General features: G+C 35.3%; 1 protein-coding gene across 2 annotated transcripts in view; it reads left to right on the top strand.

The window, feature by feature from the left end:
* The window catches only part of TOX (thymocyte selection associated high mobility group box), a 322,056-nt gene that overhangs the window by 48,928 nt on the left and 247,449 nt on the right, over positions 1-25,679 (top strand). The window contains exon 1 of one of the 2 annotated variants that reach the window (XM_066266181.1): positions 6,828-6,967. The exons of the other annotated variant lie outside the window; for it this stretch is intronic. The gene's annotated coding sequence lies outside the window, so the exon portion shown is untranslated. Of the gene's footprint in view, positions 1-6,827; positions 6,968-25,679 lie in introns of those variants that run through there. 2 annotated transcript variants of the gene reach the window in all.

The following is a 25,679-nucleotide window of genomic DNA, read 5'->3' as shown; positions in this document are numbered from 1 at the left end:
CTTATACAGAGTCTTAAGTTAACTGTAGGAGAGTAAGTAATGCTATAATTATTGGTGAGGTGGTTTATAAACCTAGGCTCCACAGTCAGTCTGTCTGGGAATGTGGCTAAGTACCAACACTCACCATCATGGTACCAAGTAAACCTCAATATGTCTGTGCCTCACTTCCTAATCCCAAAACTGGAGATAGTATTACCAAACATATTGGGTTGTTGTAAAGATTAATTGAACAAAAACATTCAATACACTTAGAATGCTTGCTACACAAGAGTTTTAGTAAAAATTGTTTTCCTTTTTATTAATTTTGTTCCCTCTTTCTTTTCCTTCTTCCTTTTTATTTCTCTTTCTCCTCTTCCTTTTTCTTCTATTTTTCTTCCTCTTCTCCCTTCTTGTTTCTTCATTCCTTGCCTCCTTTTCCTTTATAACCATTTCCCCTATTTGACCTCTGTGAAGCTCTATGAGTACTGACACTATATTGCATTCAATTCTGTGCCCCATATCTGGTCATAGAGAATGTTTTTACTTAATAGACATTGAGAAAAATATTGTTTTATTTTTATCTTTAAAATAATTATTTTTACTATTCAGAATTAGTGAATATGTTTTAGTATTAATAATAAAATAAAGAGATCTTTGGGAAACTTGTGTGAATGTTAAATATGCACAGAATGAGATCCTATGTAAAGACATGGTAAGCATAATAGTAATGTTGAACATTTATCTGACACTTTCTGTATGTCAGATATGGTTTTAAAAAAAGAGCTTTGCCTATATTAACTCACACATTATTGTCCTCATTTGTAAGATCTAGTATTCAAAATTATTTTTTTCAGTTCACATAGTTAGATTATTTATTTTATCTATAATAACTATGTAATAAAAATTATTATAATTATACCTTTTTATACTAGAAAAATGACAGATGCAATTTCATACTTTTGAAACACAAGGAAAGAAATGTCATTTTTTATCAGAGAAAAATATAAGGAAGAATCGTTACTGGGTCAGATATAAAAATTAAATAAGTAAAATAAAGTCTTTATTTTTTTTTCAGACTTGTGCCCACAATTCTAATCTGAGATGGAGTTTTTAATAAAAGATAAGCTTCTCTGCTTTTTATAATGGAAGGAACCTGATCCTTGGAATGAATTCTTGTCTCCACCATTTATAACGAATAGCTTTGGGCCAGTCAAGCTGTTTCATAATTCACTTGGAAATAGAAAACATGTTTAGAAATAATACTATGTTGTGTTTGTTATAATTGTAGTTTTAAATTGGAACATTAGCTAAGCTATATCTTTAAGATAGTTTTTTTTTTCTTTTTCCCAAATGAAGAGGACTTCTAGAATTTTTGGTTTTCTATGCTTAAATTTAGAAAATGATAGCATACCAAATCCCTGTGGCAGAGAGATTAAGAGGAACTAAGAGGGTCTGCGGAAGAGGAAGAAGTTCAAATCGGTTTAACTCAGTATTTCTTGAAACTGTCTCTTTCTCTGCCCCAATATCAATTCATATCTCCAGGCATGTTAATGATCTGTGGGATATTATTTGCATAACATTTGTGTGTTTACCAGTTTGAATTTAATCTTATGAAATGTTCACTTTTTAATTAAAATTAAGCTTTGTTGCATTTTAGTCATAATAAGTGTTTGGTCATAAAGAATTTGACCTGCAAGCTTGTAAATTGAGATTAACTGACAGTGAATAAGGAAATTAATTTGCAGATTAGATTCTTAAGGAGAATGTTTGTTTGTTTGTAACAGTAGCGAGATTGAAATTGCCTTTATACTATGGTTCAATTCAACATTACACAGAGCAGAAAAAGGAATAGATTGTTACTGAAAGAATTTGAGGGAAGTTTTGTATGCAACGAATTTGTGGGATCTATTTAATTGAGTTGTGAGACATATAATTTGGGGGCAAATGGCAGGCAATCCATAATTAGTAAAGAATAGAAGCCCTATTTTGTAAGTCATTGTGGTAAATACTCAGTATTATTAGTTTTAACTTGTATTTGTACTACAACTAGTTAAGCATTTAATACAGTGCTAATCTGGTCTCAAAAAGCAGTTGTGTGGTTGTTTCCTTTATTTATAGTTTGATTTAAGCTGAAAATGGAGAAGGATGCTACTGAAACCTCATTGGTGTTCCTTTTGTACAAGTATAGCAAACTTTCTACTTGTCCAGGCTTTAATCATGACATATTTGTTCATAAATTATCCAACAGCACATCTGTGAAACTACTATAAGTCTTTATCTGTATGGTAGAAACTTTATTTCCCACCGCTATGCCACATAAAGATTTTTTACTCCACAAGACCAGCATTCAGCAATATTCAAGGTGAATATCCATGTTCCCCATAGTTTGATATATTTTCCCTCCTCGTTAAATGTTTTTTTCTGTATAACTTTCATGACTGAAGTTTATCATTTGACCCAGTTGACCTTTTATTTATTTATTTATGTCTATTGGAAGGAATTTAGTATTCCAAACAATATTTTTTCATGGAAAATTTTTTTCTCATGCTGTTATCAGTAAGTAATAAAAATGTATTATTCACACATTGGTTTTTATCCGTATGTGAAACTTAACTTGATTATTTCATGATTTTTGTTCCCTCTGAAACTTAAACTTTTGTTCTTGTATGAACTTTTAGAAGGAAGAAAACACATTTAAAGAAACGGAACCTTAGGCTGGAATGAAATTTTGTTTCTCCCATCGTCACATGGATGGTGACACATTTTCTCTTTTTTTTATGCCTCTGTCATCTATGAAGGTGTCAATATTTGGCTCTGTGACAGAGATGTGCAGTGGAAAGCCACTGAGTTCCAGAGATAGTTCTTCTAGCTAGCTAAATGGTTTAAAAACAAGTCATTTAACTTTTCTGGGCCTGCTATCTTCATCTGTAAAAGGAACAGGTCTGATTATAACATCTTTAATCTGATTTAATCTAATATTCTACAATTCTAATAAACAAATGTGGAAGATAAACAAATTTTCCTCTACTTTTTAAAGCTCTTTTGGCCAGTCTAATAATTAAATCAGCATGAGACAGATTAATAAGAGAAAATAAACACACTTCATTACCTATGTGCATGTGGGAAAGGAAGAATGGGTATATATGACATTCTGGGCTCAAGATGAGATAAGGCGCCTGAGTTTCATAGCGGAGGAAGGTCATTTGCAGGAGGATAAGAGCAGATGTTCAGTAATTGGAAGCTTGCCCTGTTCTATAGATAGGTCATAAAATGTTGTTTCTGGTGATGACTCTTATTATGGGCAAGCTCCCCAATTTAGATTGTTCTAGGTAGTTAAAGAAGGAGTAGAATTTTCCCCTGAGCCTTCAGGGTCTTGATTGCCTTCACCTTAAAATAATTCACACGCCAAAATGGCACAATTTGGGGAGGTCTGTTCTGAACCCTTCACAAGTAATAAAAATATAATGTGACGTGAAACTTGTACTAAGTTACTTCCTCTAAAAAACCAGTAATTACAAAACTTGCTATCTACTTTGTATTAACTTTACTTGGCAACAGAGTCTAATAGTAGCTCCTGATTCACTGAAGAATACCAAACTAATGTGCAATTGTAATCCAAATGAGTCCCATTTATTCTAACAATCACATTACTCCTTTGCCCACTTTAAGTTACTGTGATTATTTTTTGCTAGCTCTTTAGGAGAAATGGGTTATTTTTTTTTTAATTACGAAAATGTTATTTCAGTAAATGTAATTTAATTAAAATGAAAATTTCTGCCAACTGTTTTAAATAAATATAGTATTCTTTTACTAGTATGAAAGGAGTTACTATTTGCTGTCTCATTTCCTCACTAATATGCTGGCATGTTTAGCTTGAACCTGAGCTTGTGGTAGTTTAGACTTTGGTAAAGCAGTTCTTTTTTCATGTAAGTAGGTTAAAAGTGAATTGGGCAGCCTCCTGGTGCCTTTTTGTTCACTTTAAAAAGGCCCCCTAAAGAAGGCCCCTTTTAGAAACCTAGAATCATAAATTTGGAAGATTGATTCAAATTAACATTAGAATGGTCCTTTTATATTTTAAAATTATACAGACTATTTAAAATATGCTAAGTTGACATAAATTAAACTAAAACTGCATCAGAGAAGTAACATTTCTTGTTTTGTTCTACTTTTTCAACGAAAGAACTGAAATCAGAGAAAAAAAATTGTTGATAATGTTAAGGTACAATTTCTGCTCTCTAAATGACAGGAGGAAATGTATTTGTACAAAAGGTACAAATTAATATTATTCATTTCCTTGTGGCTTTACATGCCCGAGAATGGTGTAAGCAGACCAAAACCTTCATTATGTGTTTTGACTTCTGAGAAGCTTGTTTGTTTATTTTTAAAGAAATATTATATTAATAAATTTCTAGAATTTTATTTTAAAATTATTTTATTGATAGAACTTTTGGCATTTGATGAAGTCTACTAATGTGTCTTCTCTTTTGTAAATTCAGTAGGAATTTTTTTCCAGGGTTAAGGCAGTACAAACATTTTAATTTGTAGGAAAAGACTGAGTAACTAAATATGAGTAGAATTTCTTAAACTGATGTTTTAAAATATGCTAGAAAATTAGAGAACAGCATATTATGCTTTGGCTATAATTCAGGACTATACAATAACCCAAGTCTCTGAAATTCTCAAAAGAATGACAAAGATGGCATGATTTCCAGACATGCACATTATATGTGCTAATAGCTTTTCAGTGAGAAAGGTTTATATTCTTTTAATAAAGGAAACATTCATTTTTAGCATTTTAGACCATGGGGAACATAGTAATTACAACAGGCACTAATATCTGTCTCCATTCTATTTTTGCTTTCAAACTCCTCCCCTTCTAAGCAATGAAAGAATCCCAGTGGAATTAGTAAAGGAATTTAAACCCATGTCATTTTCAACATCTCATATTTTATAGTACATTTAGCACAACATTGATCCTCAAGGAATGCATAGCATAGCTCATATATATATATCATCACAGCAAAAGGATTTAAGAATGTTTTTCTTTACTTAAATACATCTATAGACATTTCCATTTATGTGATTTACAGTAATGATTTTCAGAAACACAAAACTGGAATACTCTTTTACAGTTGAGATTAAGTCTAAAGCTATGCTCTCAGTAAAAATCGGTATCCTTAGTCGAGTAATCCCATCATTAGCTAGAACAGTCTGGCCAACGTTCAATCTTTCGAACAAAATGAACTTGGAAATTGTATTGCTAGATGAGAAATAAAAACAAGCAATTAGCACTGAATCTATAGTGTTTGAGATCTTTACCTGTAGAGGTTCAGTTGGCAAGCAAATCCCCTCCCTAGGCGGGCCCATGTTGCAGACACAGGATTGCTAGTTGCTGTGTTGGTTTGAGGTTCTTACATTCTTAATCTTTAATTTGTAAATAGTTCCAGTGAGGAGTTTATAGGATTTTAGTAGCTAGTACTCTGTAATTAATATCAGTTAAAAATGTACATTTGGAGGCCCCCAAATGCCTTTTTTGAAGATTTTTTACAAGCTTATTTTTACTCAGGCAAAAGTAAAAAATTATAAAGAATAAATTTATAAGCTTTTTTTTTATTGTGAAAGATTCACTATGGTTTAATTTTCTTGTTAAAGGTATTAAATCAAACCATTTAGAGAAGTTAATCTATTTTACCAGGGAAAAAACTGACTTTCAATAGACTTAAAGCTTGACTGTAGATCTGATTGCCTTTTATTCTATAATGTTTACTCTCTTGATCTCTTTTTTTCTTTCTCTCTCTCTCTCTCTTTTTCCACACACAAAGACACCCTTTATGCTTTACAAGTAATCCTCATAGATTGTGTAATTGGAGGTAACAATAAGGTATACATGTGGCCTTGATATCATTAGTAAAGAGTGAAGATTTATGGTTGTTTCAATCTCTGCTTCTGGGGAACAAGTATAAAACAATCTCTTTTTCTTTTTTAAATGGAGAAGATGACCCAGCTACCATGTTCCTTTAAAGATGTCTACTCAGAACAGATAATGCTGGTCATCTGAAAGAGACGTTCTGGGGATACACACCAAAAGAAATGCTTTAGATCCTAATCAGGTAGTGGTGCAGTGGATAGAGTGTCAACCTGGGATGCTGAGGACCTGGTTTGAAACCACAAGGTTGCCAGTTTAGTGGGAGCTCATCAACTTGAGCATGGTGTCACCAGCATGAGCATGGGGTCATAGACATGACGTCATGGTAGCTGGCTTGAGCCCAGAGGTTGCTGGCTTGAGCCCAAGGTCACTGGGTTGGCTGGAGCTCCCTGATCAAAGCACATATGCAAAAAGCAATAAATGAACAACTAAAGTGCCACAAATATGAGCTGATACTTCTCATCTCTCTCCTTTTTTGTCTGTCTGTTGATCTCCACCCCACCCCCCTGCTTAAATAAGTCTTAGGTAGAAACTGTCTCCTCCCTTCCGTATACCCTCCAAATTCATCTTATATATTTAATTATCCTGTTAAATTTTCTGTATTTTTAAAATTATTATGCCTTCTTGAGTAATCACCCTGTTCCTCTTCATGCTGATATTTGCTCTAAAATCTCATTTCTTTGGATATCTTCTCCCCAGTCTATCCCTCTTTCAGTCTCCTTAAGAATTTACCTCGGAAAAGCTTTCCCAACCACTGGGAAGTTAGGACTTCCTTCTTCACACTTATCACCCACTCCCCCACCCCCTCACAGTACTGCTTTATAGCTATTTGTCTTGTCTTCTTGACTCAAATTCCTAAGGCTGGGCTTATTTGTTCTACCCATCCCAAGTTCCACAGTTCTAGCAAGGTGCCTGGTGAGTGGTAAGTATAAAGGAAGTATTTAAGAGAGCCCAGAGAAAGAGTTTGTAGTGACATGAGTTGAGCTGGTAAGAGAAGGAGAGGAGAGAGGTGGAGGGGAATGAATGGACTAGGAGGCAGAAGAGGCACATTGCCCCGAGGCAGTAAGTATTATTTTTATATGTTTAGCTCATTTATATTTTACCTTTAGGCTTGAATTTTAATAATTACAACAACACAAACCCTTTCGTTCTGTTAAGTAGGGATCATGTGGGTGCTTGGCAGCTTTTTCTGGTGTTGGTGAGAACTACATAATGGAGATTCCTAAAACGCTGCAGTGAAGGCCTCTTCTAGAGGTGCTAGTTTAGGAAAAGTCAGTATTCCTCAAAGTGAGGTTTTGAATTTGTAAAATCTGAATAAAAACACATTAATAACATTAAAAATGTGAGTGGGAACAAGAGAAGAGCTAGGAAGTGTCATAGAAAAGTGATGATAATTTGCTAGGCTCCTTCTGGCTCCCCTGGCTCCAGCAGAGGACTAGGGTGCCTTCTCTAGCTTTGTCTTCCCCCTATACGGTGATGACCAAGAGGACGTACTTCCAGACCTTCCAGGTTTCTTGTTATCTAGGTTGCTTTATGTAGGAATGTGTTAAATGGTCCTGATGACCAAAAGTAAAGGAACCGCCCTTATTTCAAGGACTTGCTGTCCTCTTATCGGATCACATGGCCACTAACTCTGAAACTTCTCAGCAATTTTAAAGACCAGGTGGGAATTTTACTAGTAGTGAGGGACTATGGAGTAGGGGAAAATTGGGGATTTTTGCCAAATAAACATTATTAAAAATTTTATTTAAAAATTGTGGTAGAGGAAATTACAGAAGACGGAGACTATCAAAGAGAGGAAATGCCAGGTAATTACTAAACCTTTACTGCATGTTGTCTTTAGAGATATGAGGCTAGATGGTTCTCTTTGCAAAGGGGGTGAACTGGGTGATGGCATTTTTATTAACCATTTTTTTGGTCAAGTGCCTCTTCTTAAAACAATCAGTATCCATTGCTTTGGTTGCATTGGTTGTGATTTTCCATATTGATCATTTAGAAGCTGAAGCATTGCCATTCAAAACGCTTTGATCCACTCATTTTAATAACATGGTTTGATGTGCGTGCATGCATATATATACACACACAGTCAAATCCAGATTTTTGTTTGTAATTTTGAAAGAAATTTGTTTTCATCAACTGTTTTGTCATTTTTACTGTACAATCTCTTGGTACAGTATGTACTATAATCCTTGCTGACTCATTTATTTCTCAGTAAATAGAAAATGCTGGAACTTTACGGTAGATTTTGAGTAGAGAGTTGACAAAAGGGAAGGACACTCAGCATGAAAAATTTCATTATGAACAAAGAATGTAAACGACTTATATAATGAAAACTATAAACCATTGTTAAGGGAAATCAAAAAAGATATAATGAGATGGAAGAATATACCTTGTTCTTGGCTAGGAAGAATAAATATAATCAAGATGGCTATATTACCCAAAGCAATATACAAATTTAATGCAATTCCCATCAAAATTCCAATGACATTTTTTTAAAGAAATAGAGCAAAAAATCATCAGATTTATATGGAACTATAAAAAACCCCGAATAGCCAAAGCAATCCTTAAGAAAAAGAATGAAGCTGGGGGCATAACAATACCTGACTTCAAACTCTATTATAGGGCCACGACAATCAAAACAGCATGGTATTGGCAGAAAAATAGACACTCAGACCAATGGAACAGAATAGAAAGTCCAGAAATAAAACCACATATATATAGTCAAATAATTTTTGATAAAGGGGCCAAGAACACACAATGGAGAAAAGAAAGCCTCTTCAATAAATGGTGCTGGGAAAACTGGAAAGCCACATGCAAAAGAATGAAACTGGACTACAGTTTGTCCCCCTGTACAAAAATTAACTCAAAATGGATCAAAGATCTAAACATAAGACCTGAAACAATTAAGTACATAGAAGAAGACATAGGTACTCAACTCATGGACCTGGGTTTTAAAGAGCATTTTATGAATTTGACTCCAATGGCAAGAGAAGTGAAGGCAAAAATTAATGAATGGGACTACATCAGACTAAGAAGTTTTTGCTCAGCAAGGGAAACTGATAACAAAATAAACAGAAAGCCAACTAAATGGGAAATGATATTTTCAAACAACAGCTCAGATAAGGGCCTAATATCCAAAATATACAAAGAACTCATAAAACTCAACAACAAACAAACAAACAATCCAATAAAAAAATGGGAAGAGGATATGAATAGACACTTCTCCCAGGAAGAAATACAAATGGCCAACAGATATATGAAAAGATGCTCATCTTCTTTAGCTATTAGAGAAATGCAAATCAAAACGGCAATGAGATACCACCTCACACCTGTTCGATTAGCTGTTATTAGCAAGTCAGGTAATAGCAAATGTTGGAGAGGCTGTGGAGAAAAAGGAACCCTCATCCACTGTTGGTGGAAATGTAAAGTAGTACAACCATTATGGAAGAAAGTATGGTGGTTCCTCAAAAAACTGCAAATAGAACTACCTTATGACCCAGCAATCCCTCTACTGGGTATATATCCCCAAAACTCAGAAACATTGATACGTAAAGACACATGCAGCCCCATGTTTATTGCAGCATTGTTCACAGTGGCCAGGACATGGAAACAACCAAAAAGCCCATCAATAGATGACTGGATAAAGAAGATGTGGCACATATACACTATGGAATACTACTCAGCCATAAGAAATGATGACATCGGAACATTTACAGCAAAATGGTGGGATCTTGATAACATGATACGAAGCGAAATAAGTAAATCAGAAAAAACCAGGAACTGTATTATTCCATACGTAGGTGGGACATAATAGTGAAACTAAGAGACATTGATAAGAGTGTGGTGGTTACGGGGGGGAGGGGGGAATAGGAGAGGGATAGGGGGTGGGGAGGGGCACAAAGAAAACAAGATAGAAGGTGACAGAGGACAATCTGACTTTGGGTGGTGGGTATGCAACATAATTGAACGACAAGATAACCTGGACTTGTTATCTTTGAATATATGTATCCTGATTTATTGATGTCACCCCATTAAAAAATAAAATTATAAAATATAAAAAAAAAAAAAAGAAAAATTTCATTATGTTATTTTTCAATTAGTTTTTCCCCCAACAGCAGAGTTGTTATCCAAGAATGGCTTAATTTCTCTCCTTAAAATAAAATGTGCAGGCCTAAACAACAAGGTGGAGATCGCCTTGCTAGATAACTGCTCAGCTTTTTGCATCAGAAATAAAGTCCTTTTTCTACCCGTTAAGAGCTTTGTGACACTGGCAGCTTAGAATCAATCTCTCTGAGTCCTGGTTGCCTCATTTGTGGCATGGACAATGGTATTGCCTAATTTATGATGTTGCTGAGAGAACTGAGTAACACAACATGCAAAGATTGCTTCAAAAACGTTGTTGGCATGCAACAAATATTTGCTATTGCTATCATTATGTTACTATCATATAAAATGATACTACCAAAAACAGTAGTGGGGATGGGAGTCAGCGAGATAAGCACAAAGGAAAAAGTTAGGATAAATAAATCTGTTAAGATAATTCTGAGTAAACCACAGGCAAAACAGAAGTACATGAGGATACAAAGCTTTGCCTTGACAAAATTGAACACTCTGTATAAATTGTTATAAGAGTTAGAATGCCACTTGAAAAAAGAGCTGAATTATGAGGTACAGTAATAGCATCCTAATGAAATGGGAAATAGTTACAAAATTTTAGGATTTTATCAAAAAATGAATATTTATCTCTGATTAAGGAAAAAAAATGACTATGATCGACCAAGGGGTAAAAAATATACATTAAGCCAGCTATTTACTACCCAAATCTACATGATTTTCCTCCTAAAAGATTTTTTTTACCTACCTAACATAAAAGGTGGAAACAAAAATTCAATCATTTCTGAACACTGTAATGTGAACTATTTTCTAGATGTTCCTTACTCATTTCTGGCTACAATAATGAGAGTTCATTTGAAACAATGCCACAAAGCAGCACTAAATATGTGCTCTCCCACACACTGCATATAAGGGAAATCAAGTCGAGAACAATTTCACTAACTGTTTGCCAAGGTCAACTTTTCTGTTTTTCAAAGAGTAATGTGCTTTCCTTGAAAAATAATGTAATTCTTTCTTCATTGAAATATGGCCCTCCTGATATGGAATTCTTTCTGGAATAATAATATAAATCCACTTTATCTAATTTGACAGTAGACTACTGTATGGAGATTTAAGAAACAATGTTAGCATTAATTCGTTCAAAGAAGATACATTTATTGCTAGTTCTTTTCTTATTTTTTTGCCACTCTATCTTTATGAACTAGGTAGCATTCCTTTATAAAATATTTTTTAAAACAGTAAAATTTCTTTTTCTTTTTAACTTTCCATGAAGTTGCTTTCTCCCCATAGCTAGGATGGGGAGACTGTGGGACTCACCTAATCTTTAGTTGAACATTAGAAACAGCCCCACTTTCTCAGTCTTAGGCAATTTGTGTGTGCACTTATTTAATTTACTTTTAATTTTGGTGTCATGGGGAAAGGAGCGCAAAAAGGTATCATATTTTTTTAAGTTCTTTTCTTTTTTACACGCTGGAAGGTAATTGCTTATAGTCAACTGAGTCTTACTTTTTTCATTACCTATACTCATCATCTGTTTAAAAAAACTTTTTGTACTTCCTCCCTCTACAAACTAACAGAAAAGCTACCAGAGCACCAGAGCCTAGATGAGTTCAAATCCTTTTTGGCCAGATTCTCCTTACTTTTAAAAGTCCCCTCCCTTCTTGTCTCCTGTGTTCTAGAAAAATCCAGTATTGTTTCACCTTGCTCAGAAGTTGGCCATCAGATGTGCTAGACTGCAGGCCTGGGTTTTCACTTGTTAATTTCCATTAATCAGACAAAAGGTTCTGGGTAAAGGAGACTCTTGCTAAATAGTGGTTATGAGGGAAAGAGTCATAGTGGGGAATGACATCAGGAAACTTGCTGACCTCCAGCAGTTTGGGCGGTCAGGCTTCTGACTTGGAGCTGAGGGCCCATTACCACCCACAAGGAATTGGCAGCCTGAGAATGAAGGATATCAGCTGTGTTACACTTGGGCCTGGTGCACTGTTAGCTGAGAATTATCATGTGATTATAAGAGTGAGGCCATCTTAAGCTTAGTATCTTCAAAAAAGAAAAGGGAGCCTGACAAAGCAGTGGAGCAGTAGATAGAGCATCAGACAGAGCACAGACTGGGATGTAGAGGACCCAGGTTCGAAACCCTGAGGTCTCTGGCCTGAGTGTGGGCTCACAGCTTATTCAGCTTGAGCACAGGCTCACCAGCTAGAACCCAAGGTTGCTGGCTTGAGCAAGGTGTCACTTGCTCTGCTGTAGCCCCCTCATCAAGGCACATTTGAGAAAGCAATCAGTGAACAACTAAGGTGCCGCAACCAAGAATTGATGTTTCTCATCTCTCTCCCTTCCTGTCTGTTTGTCCTTCTCTCTGTTAAAGAAAGAGAAAAAGGAGACCTGTGGTGGCGCAGTGGATAAAGCGTCAAACTGGGAACGCTGAGGTTGCTGGTCCAAAACCCTGGGCTTGCCTGGTCAAGGCACATATGGGAGTTGATGCTTCCTGCTCCTCCCCCCTTTTCTCTCTCTCTCTCCCCTCTCTATAATGAATAAATAAAATATTTTAAAAAAAGGAAATTGTCAAGGTACCTCCTTCAAGAGGGAGCGGGTGGATCCAGCTCCTCCCCCTCGGTTGCAAGGTCTGGCCTCAGCCCTCCCACCCCCGCTGCTCCCCTGGGGCCCCACTTGCTCCTTCTTTGCCACTTGAAGGAACTGGCTACTGCCATTTTCCCTTCTACCTCCTTGTTATTTTGAATATGTGTTCCTGAACAGTATACTTCGTTCTTTCTCCCTAAGCTCTTTCCCAAACTCAGCTCCTCCCAAAAGGCCACCATTGGTGGGTTGATCAAAGGGAGATGAGCTGTTCCATCTTCCACATTCAGCACCTGACAATTCCACGCCTTAGCAAATTTACATGGGCAAGCATGGCTGGCATGCGATGTGCTTAGTTGCTTAGCTTTTATTCAAGTCTCCATATAATAAGTAAACCAGTGTCTAAAGGAAGAACTTTTAAAACAGCACACTGAAATTTGTCTCACATCTACAAAATATGATCTCCCATCCAGAGCAGGGGATGGCCTGTCTGTCCTCCACATTCTATGGCACCTTCTGGACGATTCCAAATAACACTCACAGAATTGTTCTGCTGTTCATCCTTGAAGAATTAGAAGTGTTGGGAGGGGTGCAGTCTAATTCTTTGTATTTATTTTTATCACTTAAAAGACTGATTTGCTATAATAATAACTGTACTGCAAAGATTCTTTGCTAATATTGATGGTAAGTAACTAGGCAGTTACAACTTCTTAAACTTTTTATGATTTAAGTTTGTGAGGATCTTTATAAAATAGATGACTATTAAGGGAATACCTGTTACCTGTAGAAAATATGGATAATGAAGCTATAAAAATATGTAAGTCTACTACTAAGCATGCATTATGTCATTCGTATACAAATTGTTCTGTTTATGTGGACTGCATGGTGACAGAAACAGAAGGAGAAAGAGAGAAGGGAGATAAGGTGATGCTGTTTATTTATACTCAGGAAGAGCACAGTTACAAGCGTAGGTTCCGGAGTAGGACAGTGTTTTAGGCAAATTATTTTACATCTCTAAGCTTCAGGGATTTGTTGTGAGGATTAAATGAGATTCTAGGAACTGATTTTATTGAATGTATTCAATGTCAGATACTGTTCTAAATATTTTTTACACAACTCTATAATTCTCACAACAAATGCAATGTTTGTATTATGACACTTTGCCTTTCATTGTGTGTACAACATAATTATAAAGAGCTTAGTGTAGTGTCAGAAAAAAATACTTACTATTTGTGCATGACTTTTTTTTTTTTTTTGCAAGGTGTAGAGAGTAATAGGAAATTTTATAGCAAACTCTTCATTTCATGTTTAACAGTTTCCCGGAATGATATTTTTATTTAAATTTACTAGTTAATGTCTTCAAATAAAAATTTAAAACTCTCTCATACCCTTTATTCCAGGAATGAAATTCTGATTCTTAGGTTAATAAAGTAGAAATGGCTTTGTATATCATCTATTGTTCAAAATAAACTCAGTTAATCTAGACATATCATGACCTTATCAGCTCTTCCCAAGTGGTTAGTTAAAATGGAGACAATTTAATTTATAAATAAAGACTTGTTACTTTGGCCAATTCCTAGTTACTTCTTGGGTGGGATTTAAATAGGCACAGTCAATTTTTTTTTTTACCAGATACTTCCTACATAGGTGGAATGTGGCTTTCCAGTTAATCTAACATATAGCAGAAATTTCTGTATCAATGGGCATATCTTTCATATAATGAATGGCACATGGCAGCAGCAAATATTTTCCTTAGACTTCCATAAAATAAAATTCAATCCTTAACAGAAGAGATTGCCAATGTTCACTGATTTTGTTTTTTACATCAGAGATTGGGGTTGATAATTACTCTAACTATAGTACTAGAGACATTAAAAAAAAAACACCTAAAAATTTTATTCTCAAACATTTTACTAAGGGGCTTTCTTCTTTTTTTATACTGGTATCAGTATAATCCTACAGACTCAGGGTTTGGAAAAACTTCCAGTGAAAACTTTAAAAATTATTTATTTTTACTAATTTTTATGGAATGTTTAGCAAAATGTTTTGATCTCTTTGTCAAAAGAAATGTTTATGGACAGTGTCCAATATCATGGTGTTACTTGGCAGTTACTTTAAGTAAAATTATTTTAAGACTTCTAAGGGGTAACTTAAACTTTTGTATTGTGTTGCCAAGTTCTTTCTCGAAGAGTGTTCAGAGAGCACTGCTCTGGTATCCTGAGATGTCTTTCCGTGTGGTCTGGTTAGGGTTGCAGGAAGGGACAGACGGTATTGGGAGATTAGATAGACCTGATATGATCAGCAAGTGCCAGGCAGGCAGACCCAGTGGCTTGCTTGGGAAAGAAATTCAGACCTTTAGAGACAATTGTGTGTTGTTCTGAGAAAGGCCTTCCCCACTTTGAAATTAAATTGCTTTCCCTTTTATTTTTACTTTAAAATACTTAAGCCTGTAATGACTTGTTTTTGACTAAGGTGTGAGGCAGGAATCCAACATTTTTCCATAATGGCAGCTTCACCATGTATTCAATTTTCCATGTAGAGTTTTATGGGTTTCTGGACTTTTTCTCTGGTTCAGTCCATTTGGGCTGAAATGTACGCTTATACGTGTTAGCGGCACTTGAACCCTCATTTTCCTGCCCTGGCTGCAGCCTGCCTAGTCCCTGGAACTCTGTAGCACATTCATGTTAACAGGTTAAAAGAGGCTCAGGACACATCAGGGCTCTTATTCGGGATTCACAGGCTCAGATATAAGGAAGTGGCATGGCTGGAGGGAGTAAGTGGAGTAAAGCCCTCCACAGGTTTGCCTCAAGCAGAGTAATAAACTCATCTGGTCCCAGCGTGCTACTATTGATCCAAGGATAAGGCTCCCATTGGTTTACAACAGTGCTTGTTCCCTGGGGCCTGATTGCAGCTGATCTGAGCAGGGGACCTCAGCAGGTCTCCCAGGCCTGGAGTACACAAAATAAGGCAGCAAAGGGTCCTCACATCAACTCAATGGGCATGATGCCCTCTGAGCTATGCCCCTGGAAAACTATAAGCTCTTACAATGCAGCCAGTTAGATACTTTTTTTATCTTCTTTTTTTTTCCTCTCAGTCTATGAGCTTGTGGTGGCTAGTGGTACATGATAAAGAATATCTCTGTAATTTATGAGAGAGTGAACACTTAGAGAAATGTATTTGATTTGTGGCGGGGAAACTTCCTTTATCAAAGTTATAACAAGCTAGTCTTTCATATAATTCTCAGAACTGCTGTTTTTTGTTTGCTTGTTTGTGGGTTTGGTGTTGTTACTAGAAAAGCTGTTAAACATATTTCTCAAACAATGTATTTGTCCCTGTCAAAGTTTTAATACCAAACCCTAAACCGTGCTTCTCTTTTAATTACTGATTCTTGACAATTGTAAGTTACAGGATACAAATCATGGAAGCCATTTCCAGTGAACTGAACAACTGTAAGGAGAGATTGGCAGGGTAAACGAGAAACAAGTGTCTCATCTTTGACATTTGGGAACACTGGACAAGGCTTTACAATTGTCCTGTAGTTCAAAATGTTTTCTTTCCGCCAGAAGATAGAGTACATACACGCCTGACCAGGCGGTGGCGCAGTGGATAGAGCGTCGGACTGGGATGCGGAGGACCCAGATCTTAAACCCCGAGGTCGTCAGCTTGAGCCTAAGGTTGCTGGGTTGAGCAAGGGGTCACTCGCTCTGCTGGAGCCCCCCCTCCAGTCAAGGCACATATGAGAAAGCAATCAATGAACAACTAAGGAGCCACAATATCCCTATCTGTCTCTCTCTGTCTCTATCACAAAAAAAAAAAAAAAAAAAAAGAGAGAGTACACAAAACCTGCAACGGTGCTTCTGTGTTTGTGTCTGTTCATGAACTTTATAGGACTGATTATAGCTTAAATTATTTAAGGGCATTATAATGCAAAGATTTGATTAGTATGTCAATGAATTTCTAATATGTATGTGTAACTTTAGAAGGCTGGAGAGTTTCATCATTCATTTTCATGCTCTGAGCCATGAACACTAGACAGGAGTGTAACTTTCAAGTTAGTTCAAGTGCTTGGAACAAATCGCTCTTTCCCAGTTCTCTCATGTATTTTTTAATATGATAAAAATTAATGCTAGACTCAAGATGCAAAGTTGGAAAACCATGTTTAATAAAAATACACATAATTTTTGTGAAAAATATATAATATATGCTTCTTTAAACTTGAGGAAATATTTTTGACTTTACATAAAGTGGGCTTGGCCTTGAATGACCACAGTTCTAATAAAAAGGGACATTAAAACATGATGAAAGAGTCCTCTTTTTATTTCACTTTTCAGTGGAAATAGAATAGGTATTTGAATATCTCCAGACCGATGATAAGCCCCCAATCCTTAGACAGTGCCCATGTGTTCTCAATACCACTTGCACCTTGATCCAAGTTCCCTGGATTCCATAAGGGAGGCGGTGCCTCCTAAAGCAATAACTCTTACTCTGAAGCTGTTGGAAATATATGACACTTAAAGAAAAATGGTATAAAAATGTCAGTACAAAACAGAACATGTTATAAAGACTACGTTTCTGGATAGAAGACAACTGAATTATTAGTCTTATAAAAGGAATGAAACAACAGTTAAGATTATGTTTGACGTTTTTTCTAGTTGAGGCAGACCAATATATTTCGCAGATAAACCTGAGGCGGGACTTGAGGCAGTGCAGTGCAGGGCGGGTGGCTTTGCTGCAGTTGTGGGCAAACACGAACCATGTGTTCTGCTGATCTTTTCACTAGGGATTTCAAGTCATTATTGTTTTATGGCAAGTAACTTTTTTTTTTCATTGTAACTTATTAAAAGAGAAAGGGAGAAAGAATTTCTGTGATTTCTTTTTTTAAAAAATTTTGGTCAGAGTAGTGAGTGTTAAAGTATTTTTATTTTACTACTAAATAGCTCAGTAAATGAGAGTATATATTTGTGCATTAGCAAAATACATTTAAACAAAATGTTTTTATCACTAAACCAAACCTGGTTTGTTTTATAGTATATATAAAATATGATTTCCCTTCATCCAAGAAATGTCAACAGTATTCTCTGAGAGTCATAATCATCATTAGTGTTATTGTCATGTGAATTTCAAAGAAGTATTTTGTCTTATATGTCTTAAACATTTTATATCTATATTCTTTTTTATTCAGACTCAGATTTTGGTCTGATATAAGTGATATTAAAGTAGGATATATATATATTTATATAAGTAATATTAATATAGGTGATATTCAAGTAGGACATGTAAAATTTTTGTTTTAGAGCTTCTATATATCAGGTCTTTCCCTAAGAACTTCGCAAATGTTAACTCATTTAAACCTCACAGCACCTTTGTGACATACAAGGGTGGACAAAAGTAGGTTTATAGTTGTTTGTCTGGAAAATTAGATGCAGGGGCCCCAAGTCCTTCTAATTGAGATCTCTCACACACAAAAAAAATGCTGGTTATGATTATTAGTTTTATTAACTCTGTGTTTTCCATATTCACAACTATAAATCTACTTTTGCCCATCCATGTATATTATTAATATTCTGAGGAACGTACTAATATGTCATGTCAACCCTATGAGGTGCATACTGATATTATGAGAAGAGGAATAGAGATGTTAATTGACTTGCTCAGTATTACCCATCTGGTGAGTGGCAGAACTGGGTTTGAATGTGGATGAAATACGCTGCCTTTAGTAAAAACATAATAGCACTTATGAATATTTATTCTAAATAAGACCACTGTTGGTGGAGCAACCTACGGCACTCTGATAAATGGGAAATTGGGATTTCTGTTGGTAAGAATAGTCAATTAAAATTCATGCTTGAATTAATTCTGAAAATTAAATCTCTGAATTATTGATGCTGTATCATTTCATGTGTAGGTTATTATATATTTCAGTAGAGAAGGTAAATGCTTACTTGTTCTTTAAAATTATTTAGCCTTTAAAATAAATAAGCATGAATAATGTGATTTATCACTTTATCATATGTGACATTTGATTTTATTTAAATGATTTTTTCTATAGTCTAGAATTTCACTGTGTACTTTGCAAATGCACTAAAATATTCATTGATAAAATAACTTTAGTAAATTATGAGTTGGTATCTGAGGATACACTATTAGCTTGCTTGTAAATTTAATTGTAAGAAAACACATACATATCAAATAACGTTATAATTATATTTTCATGTGTTTACATATTTAGAGCATTCTCTCATCTATATAAAAGTATGTAATATAAAATTGTTATGACTTGATTTATCAGACATTTAGCTTTCACCCCAGTTTTATTTGTAGATTTAATATTACATTGGGTTAATATCCCTTAGTTTTATTTTTTCTTCATGTATAAATTCTTATCACGTCTTTGATTCTAAAGAAAAGACAAAATAGCAAAGCACAAGTTTCAGCAAACACACCTACCGGTAAGAAAATGAAAATAGTATTGTCCAGATATGCTCATTATATTGACTCACTACAGAGAGTGAACCAGCTTCTCTGTTTCATTTTTCAATTGAGAAAAACCTGAAGTCAGTGTTATGTTGGGAGTTTAAATATCAATTTACCTTTTTTCATCATCTGTATCATTTTATGGCTTCAAGGAGAAATCTAAACATGCAGTTTCTCCAGTGAGTATTTTTAAAGCATCTATTAGTAGCCCAGATTGCTCATTAAAGTTTAAAAAATTCAAGAGATTTTCTTCATTTTCAAAGACTCAGGTCGAATAGAGACACTTATATCAGGAAAAGTGGTACAGTTTTTAACTAATATGCAAATTGTGTTTGTTTTAAAGTTTCTTATTGTATTTGTATCCTGAAAATACTAAAACTTCTATAACTATTTGAGAAATCTGACATAATCCCAAAGTTTTTATGGATTGTTTTGAAGTTATTCATTGCCCTCAATATTTCTTATACTACCGCTTTCTTATATATCGAGTAAAGGAAGCTACATCTTCATCAGACAGTGGAGAACTCTCGGCAAAAGGAACTAAATGTCTCATTTTCTTCAGTGTAATGTTTCTTGTAGGTATTAGGAATAGTTATTTTGTAGATTTTAATGCTTCTATATGTTGATGTCAAATATTAAGGATATATCATCAACAACCCTTCTTCTTTTGCTCTTGAAGTCATCTAAAATCGTCTTGAGTCTGCTGATTATTCTATGGCAGAAACCAGTAAGAATAAATATATCTTACTGTTTGTATGACCTGCTTTTAATACGGCGCCTCTCATATAATAGACTCCTATAAATATTTGATGATGAATGATTGATCTTTAAAGCAAAGAATGATTTAGTACCTTTACCAGGAATAATGTAAAGTTTCCATATTGGTAAAATACTGCAGAATGCAACACACATAAAGCAACTGAGCTTTTCTCAGTTTTGCTCTTATAGCTATTTCACAGCAAAAACAAAAACAATTCAAACTGTCAAAATGAAAGTGTAAAGAATAAAAAAATTCTTGTCATGCAACACATGTTAGGGGATGCAAATGTAAAATCCAGGAGGTCAACTTGAACTTCTTTTTTGATACACAGAGGTTTTTGAACATACTCAGTTGGTTTTATATATTAATATAAGATGAAGGGAGAGCATGGGCTTTTCCTCCTTACATTAATGCTTTAAATGTACAGTGCAGTAGAGTTAAACTAGTTAACATTATGCTATGGGGAAAAAATCTCAACGAAAGAGGATATAATTCTGATTTTAATTTATTCAGTAGTCTGAGAGCTTTTTAAGTATTGAATCAAGAAAATATAAACTGTTGAGTATTGAGAGAATGGCATTTGTAGGTGAGTGTTTCACTCTTTGGTTTATGATTTCTAACATTTAGGTAGTCTTGTGTCCTTCATGAGACATATTTACAAACACTATACTCATCCTAAGGACAGTCCTGAAAGGGAGACTTAAGGCAATCCTGGCTTTCCAACTCCAAGTCCAATTCTCTCATCAACTCAGAGGCGTTGCTTCATTGTGTCTGCTTTCCTCATGCACTTGCATTAATTCTGACGGTATATAACTCTATAATGGGACGTAAGTTCTAATCAGGACATAAACTTCTAAGTGTCCTATATTTAGCATGAGGCTTAGAAGAGTACATGGATAGTAAATGCACAAGGGAACAGGTTACTGCAAAGCAACCTCTCTTGAAAAGAATCTGGAATCGATACCAGGCTTATGAAATTGTTCATGTCAAGCATCCCCTGGATGTGTTTTATTGCTTTTATTAGTGTGACTGTATAATACAAGAACATATACTTCTTTCTTTTACTTTTCAAAGCTTGCCTAGTATGGAACCCCCCGCCAACCACTCTGCTCTCTTCTATGACTACATATTCTACAAGAGAGACAAACTTTCTAAATACTCATATTTCAAACAGATTCACTCTCTTTGGGGAAACTATAAAGCACTCTGTGATCCATAGAAGTGGTTTAACTCAGTAGTTCATAAGCCAGCAGAAATGTTCTTCTACCTGAGTGTTTGAAAACCATTGTTTGAAACCCTATTGAAATCTTTTTACAAAGGATTTAAAATAATTTATAGATTAGAAAAACAGAGCCGGGCAACTTCACCACATTGCTGTTTTATTCGGCTGAAGAATTGTTTAGCTATTGGCTGTCATTAGTTATCATATTCAGTGAAGGGATTTTTCTCCCCTAAATCTAGTTTCTAATACTTGATACTTTGTTATAGTATAGATATAATAACTATCATATTGAGTTTAATCTATATTAAAAAGTAGAAAATTATATTGGAATTTAAAGTCTTCTTAGCTTAATCTGCTGATTAAAAATGTAAGTTTTCTCAAGTTTATTTAGAATAACAGTAGATATAAAGCTTTGGAGTACTTGTCACCCACTGAGGAGGAGAGTTCATTGATCAGCTACTTAAATGTCCTTGATTCTCTGAGTGACCATATAATTGGGAAGTGAAGCTTGAGTAACATTTGTTAGCAGTTGAGTGATTAATTAACTGTTCTATCCCTAAGTTGAAAGAGCAAGCTGACTTATAGTCAGCTTTAAATACAGTTAAGATGATTAAAACATGTCTGTTCTCTTCTATCACCAGCTGCTTTTTTTTCATCTTTATTAACTGATAAAATAATAATTGATAGATAAATTAATTTGCTAATAACATCACTGAAAATGAGTCCATGGAATAAGTTTCAAATGAACTAAAAAGTACTGATAGCTAATTTTGTTTAGGTCCTTGAATGAATTAGAACATTTTGAAAATGATTTTATTTCTCTGAAATAACCATATTCCATATGTTAATGTTTGTTATGTGTATGCATACTTATATAAACATAAATAGTAGTATGTTACATGATATAAATACAAATTATTTTTAATAGAAGGTGTTACTTAAATGTTTTAGCGTCTCTAGGGAGAAGTCAGGAGTGGGATCCATTTTCTTTTTCTCAATTCATTCACGATAGCCTAAAAACAAATGACACTTCTAAGAAAGCTTCTTTCTTTACCTGTCCTTTGCAAGAGGGTATACTAACTTGAAGTCAGAAGACCAGAAATTTTGCTCTACTATTTATAAATTTTGTGTTTGTTGGGTGTGTTCCCTAACTTCCTGGTGCTTTAGTGTTTTTTAAACAGTAAAATGAGAAAATATCTACAGTGTTCCTGCAAAGGGTGACCTTGCATCAAACTGTGGGCTGTACATTCAGGAGGGTCCCTGAAGATACAGACAAGGCGTGATAGCTAGAGACAGTTGAATAGGCTGGTTAATTCATCTGCTTCCTGGTTACTGCTTCTGAGAATGGCAAAGAACAGAATTTGCCTGTTACCACTAGAACTGTAATCTACCAGTATATAAAGATGCTTTCATTGGGCTAAAGAGAAGACTTTATAATGTAGGCGGACTTCGAAAATGCTTTCTAACTCTGAGATATTGAGTAGCTGTGACTGCAGCCTTTGAGACAATGTTCATTTGACCTTGTTGGCAGAAGGGAATAGAGCTCATTTACTCTTAGGAAAATTGTGATTTTCTGTAAAAATTACTTCAGATTTTCTCCTGAAGTTGTATTACTATAATAACAATGATTGTTAATGATTGTGTAGTACTGAATTCATTTCTAATCTGAGTTAAGCCAAACTGTAAATTTGTAAAATCTGTTTGCAAAATTCTGTTAGACAAAGTGCTTTCTTTTTGTTCATAATGCAAAGATGGAAATTTTGAATAAAACTTTATCATTAAGTTACTGCAATTACTTTTCTGATAATTTAATTAATATTGTTTTATTATTTCATTCTGTGATGTTTTGAAATTAGTTTGTTTAGATTCTTTTTTTTTTTTTTTTTTGCCCCTTTTTTTAGAATTCTCTGATCTGTCTCGAGGGGCTTTGTTTGCAACACAATTTCCAGTTCTATCCTAGGTTAATGGTGGAATTATTCAATATAAGCTAACATATTAAAAGGCTTCACTTAAGCCCTGGCTGTTTGGCTCAGTGTAGAGCATTGGCCTAGTGTGTGGATGTCCCAGGTCAGTTTTCCAGTCAAGGCACACAGGAGAAGCTCCCATCTGCTTCTCTACCCTTCCTGTTCTCTTGCTTTTCTCTCTCTACCCCCTACAGTCTGCTCTATTGGAATAAGTTGGCCCTGGGTGCTGAGTGTGGCTCCATGGTCTCCACCTCAGGCACTAAGAATAGCTCAATTGCTGAGCAATGGAGCAACACCCCTAATGGGCAGAGCATCACCCCCTAGTAGGCATGCTGGGTGGATTCTGGTTGGGATACATGTGGGAGTCTGTTCCTGCCTCCTCTCCTCTCATGGAATAAAAATAAAAGACATCATTTAATTAATTTGCATATTGAGAGGATGAATGTATTGTTGCCAGCAGTGAGGAGAAAGGCAGGAAAGCTGGAACCTCTTTCTTTCCTCTCTCTCTTTCTCCATGGATACATTTTTTCTCTGACCAGACTGACCCATGGGGCTCGGTTAGCCACAAAATATGTGCAACTTAAAAAACATGGTACTGCCCTGGCTGCTTGGCTCAGTAGTAGAGCTTCGGCCTGGTATGTGGAGTCCTGGGTTCAATTCCCGGCCAGGGCACACAGGAGAAGCGCCCATCTACTTCTCCACCCTTCCCCCTATTTTTTCTCTCTGTCTCTCTCTTCCCCTCCTTCAGCCAAGGCTCCATTGGAACAAAGTTGGCCCAGGCACTAAGGATGGCTCCATGGCCTCCACCTCAGGTGCTAGAATGGCTCCGGTTGTGACAGAACAACGCCCCAGATGGGCAGAGCATCGCCCCCTACTGGGCATGCTGGGTGGATCCCGGTCAGGCGCATGTGGGAGTTGTCCCTCTGTCTCCCTGCTTCATACTTCAAAAAAATATTAAAAAATAAAAACAAAAACATTGTACTGAGGTATGGATGATGAACCAGTTGACTTCCACTCAGACTCAGATATTACTTTTCCAACATAAAGATGGTGTTTGTTCCTTCATTGCCTCATTTGTTCCTTGTTTGTAAATTATGGACCTTTGGCAATCCTGCGTGTCATTAACACCTAGGTAATTATTTTGTTCTCTGGAATTGCAGCTTGCCCATACATCCCTCAAGACTAAAAATGTTGATGCTGCTTGAGCACTGGGAGAATTTGACTGTCTCAAAATAAATAATAAATACCAGAGTTTCTTTTATTCTCATTAAATATTTAATTTATAAGAAGATTTTGCAATACCATTACTAATCGTATTGTTTATCTGTTGAATGTAAAATGACCTGGCACACGGTAAGCTCTCCATAAATATGGGATTTATGTTATTGTAGTCCATGTTGCTGTCAAATGAGTAGCTGAATGAAATCATGCAACATGAAGGGTAAAAGTCATCACATAGCTGCATGTTTCTGTAACAGAGTTTCTTGAAAGTCAGAACACACAGATTGTATACAAAGTTCCTTAAGTCTAGGTAATGGCAATTGCCATGAGATGCCAACATAGGCCTGAATTGTGGTTGCCACAGACAGGCAAAATGCTCCAAGTTAACCCAGAGTGCATTGAGTGACTTTGTTGGTTAGACAGCAGGAGCCTTGTTTTATTTCTGACTTTCTGGTAAAATCTCTCTGAAGCCAAGGGCAAAAAAAGCCCTTCAAATATTTTGGCCTCATTCTATTATAGCCAGTTACTCTGCCAGCAAATTTTTTTTTTGAGTTCTATAAAAGTCAGTTTCTACTAAATCATTACTTAATCCTTTCTGAAGTAAGAAGAGATTAGTAATTTTTTCTAGACAGAACAGAGGTAGAATGGAACTTAAGATCTAAGATTTTACTTAGCTGGTTGGATTGTTTTTTGAACACTTATTGTGTTCTGTCTCATGTGGGAAAACTGATTGGGACTTGTTTTAACTTGAGTGACTGTGGAGGGTCTCAAGGCTCTCTAGAATTCATAGTGACTTTGCTGTATTCTAGACTTAACTTTTGTGCATCTAGACTGTGTCATTAGTCAAAGAGCAGCCATGAGGAGGAAATAAAATTCTAGCTATTAAACATCAAAAATGATTCCTTTGCATCTGAGCAGCAGAGTTATTTTTGCACCAGTTACATGCTTTGTCTATGAATTATTTAAAAACTAAATTCTTGCGCTCTGAGATACTTTTGAAAAATCTTTTATTACTGCCATCACATAAACATAGAAAAGAACAGATGTGTACTATCAAAGGTGGAGCTCTTTTTTATATTTTAAATGAAACAGTGTATTTATTTCTAAATGTAGTTTGTTTATGCAGTATCTAAGAAAAAAATGTGTCTGCAGGTAATTAAAGAAGTAAGAATTAAGAAAGGAATCACAGAAATATATAAATAGTTGAAAAGAGATTACAACTTTATAGGAAAAAAAATATCAGCCTGATTTTCAGACACAAAAAATGCTGGAAAATAATTTTTAAAATCCCATTATTTTATCATTTTAAGACAATTCTGTACAAAGATGGATGTATAGCATTTATGCTTAGAAGAGTGATATGGATAGGATTAATTATACTGATGAGCAAAGTTTTCTAGGCCATTCCACAACTAATAATTTAAAACTAATTTTTGAAAGCAG

The sequence above is a fragment of the Saccopteryx bilineata genome, chromosome 3 (assembly GCF_036850765.1).
Source record: "Saccopteryx bilineata isolate mSacBil1 chromosome 3, mSacBil1_pri_phased_curated, whole genome shotgun sequence".
Classification (NCBI taxonomy): Eukaryota; Metazoa; Chordata; class Mammalia; order Chiroptera; family Emballonuridae; genus Saccopteryx; species Saccopteryx bilineata.
This window is presented reverse-complemented; position numbering and strand designations above follow the sequence as displayed.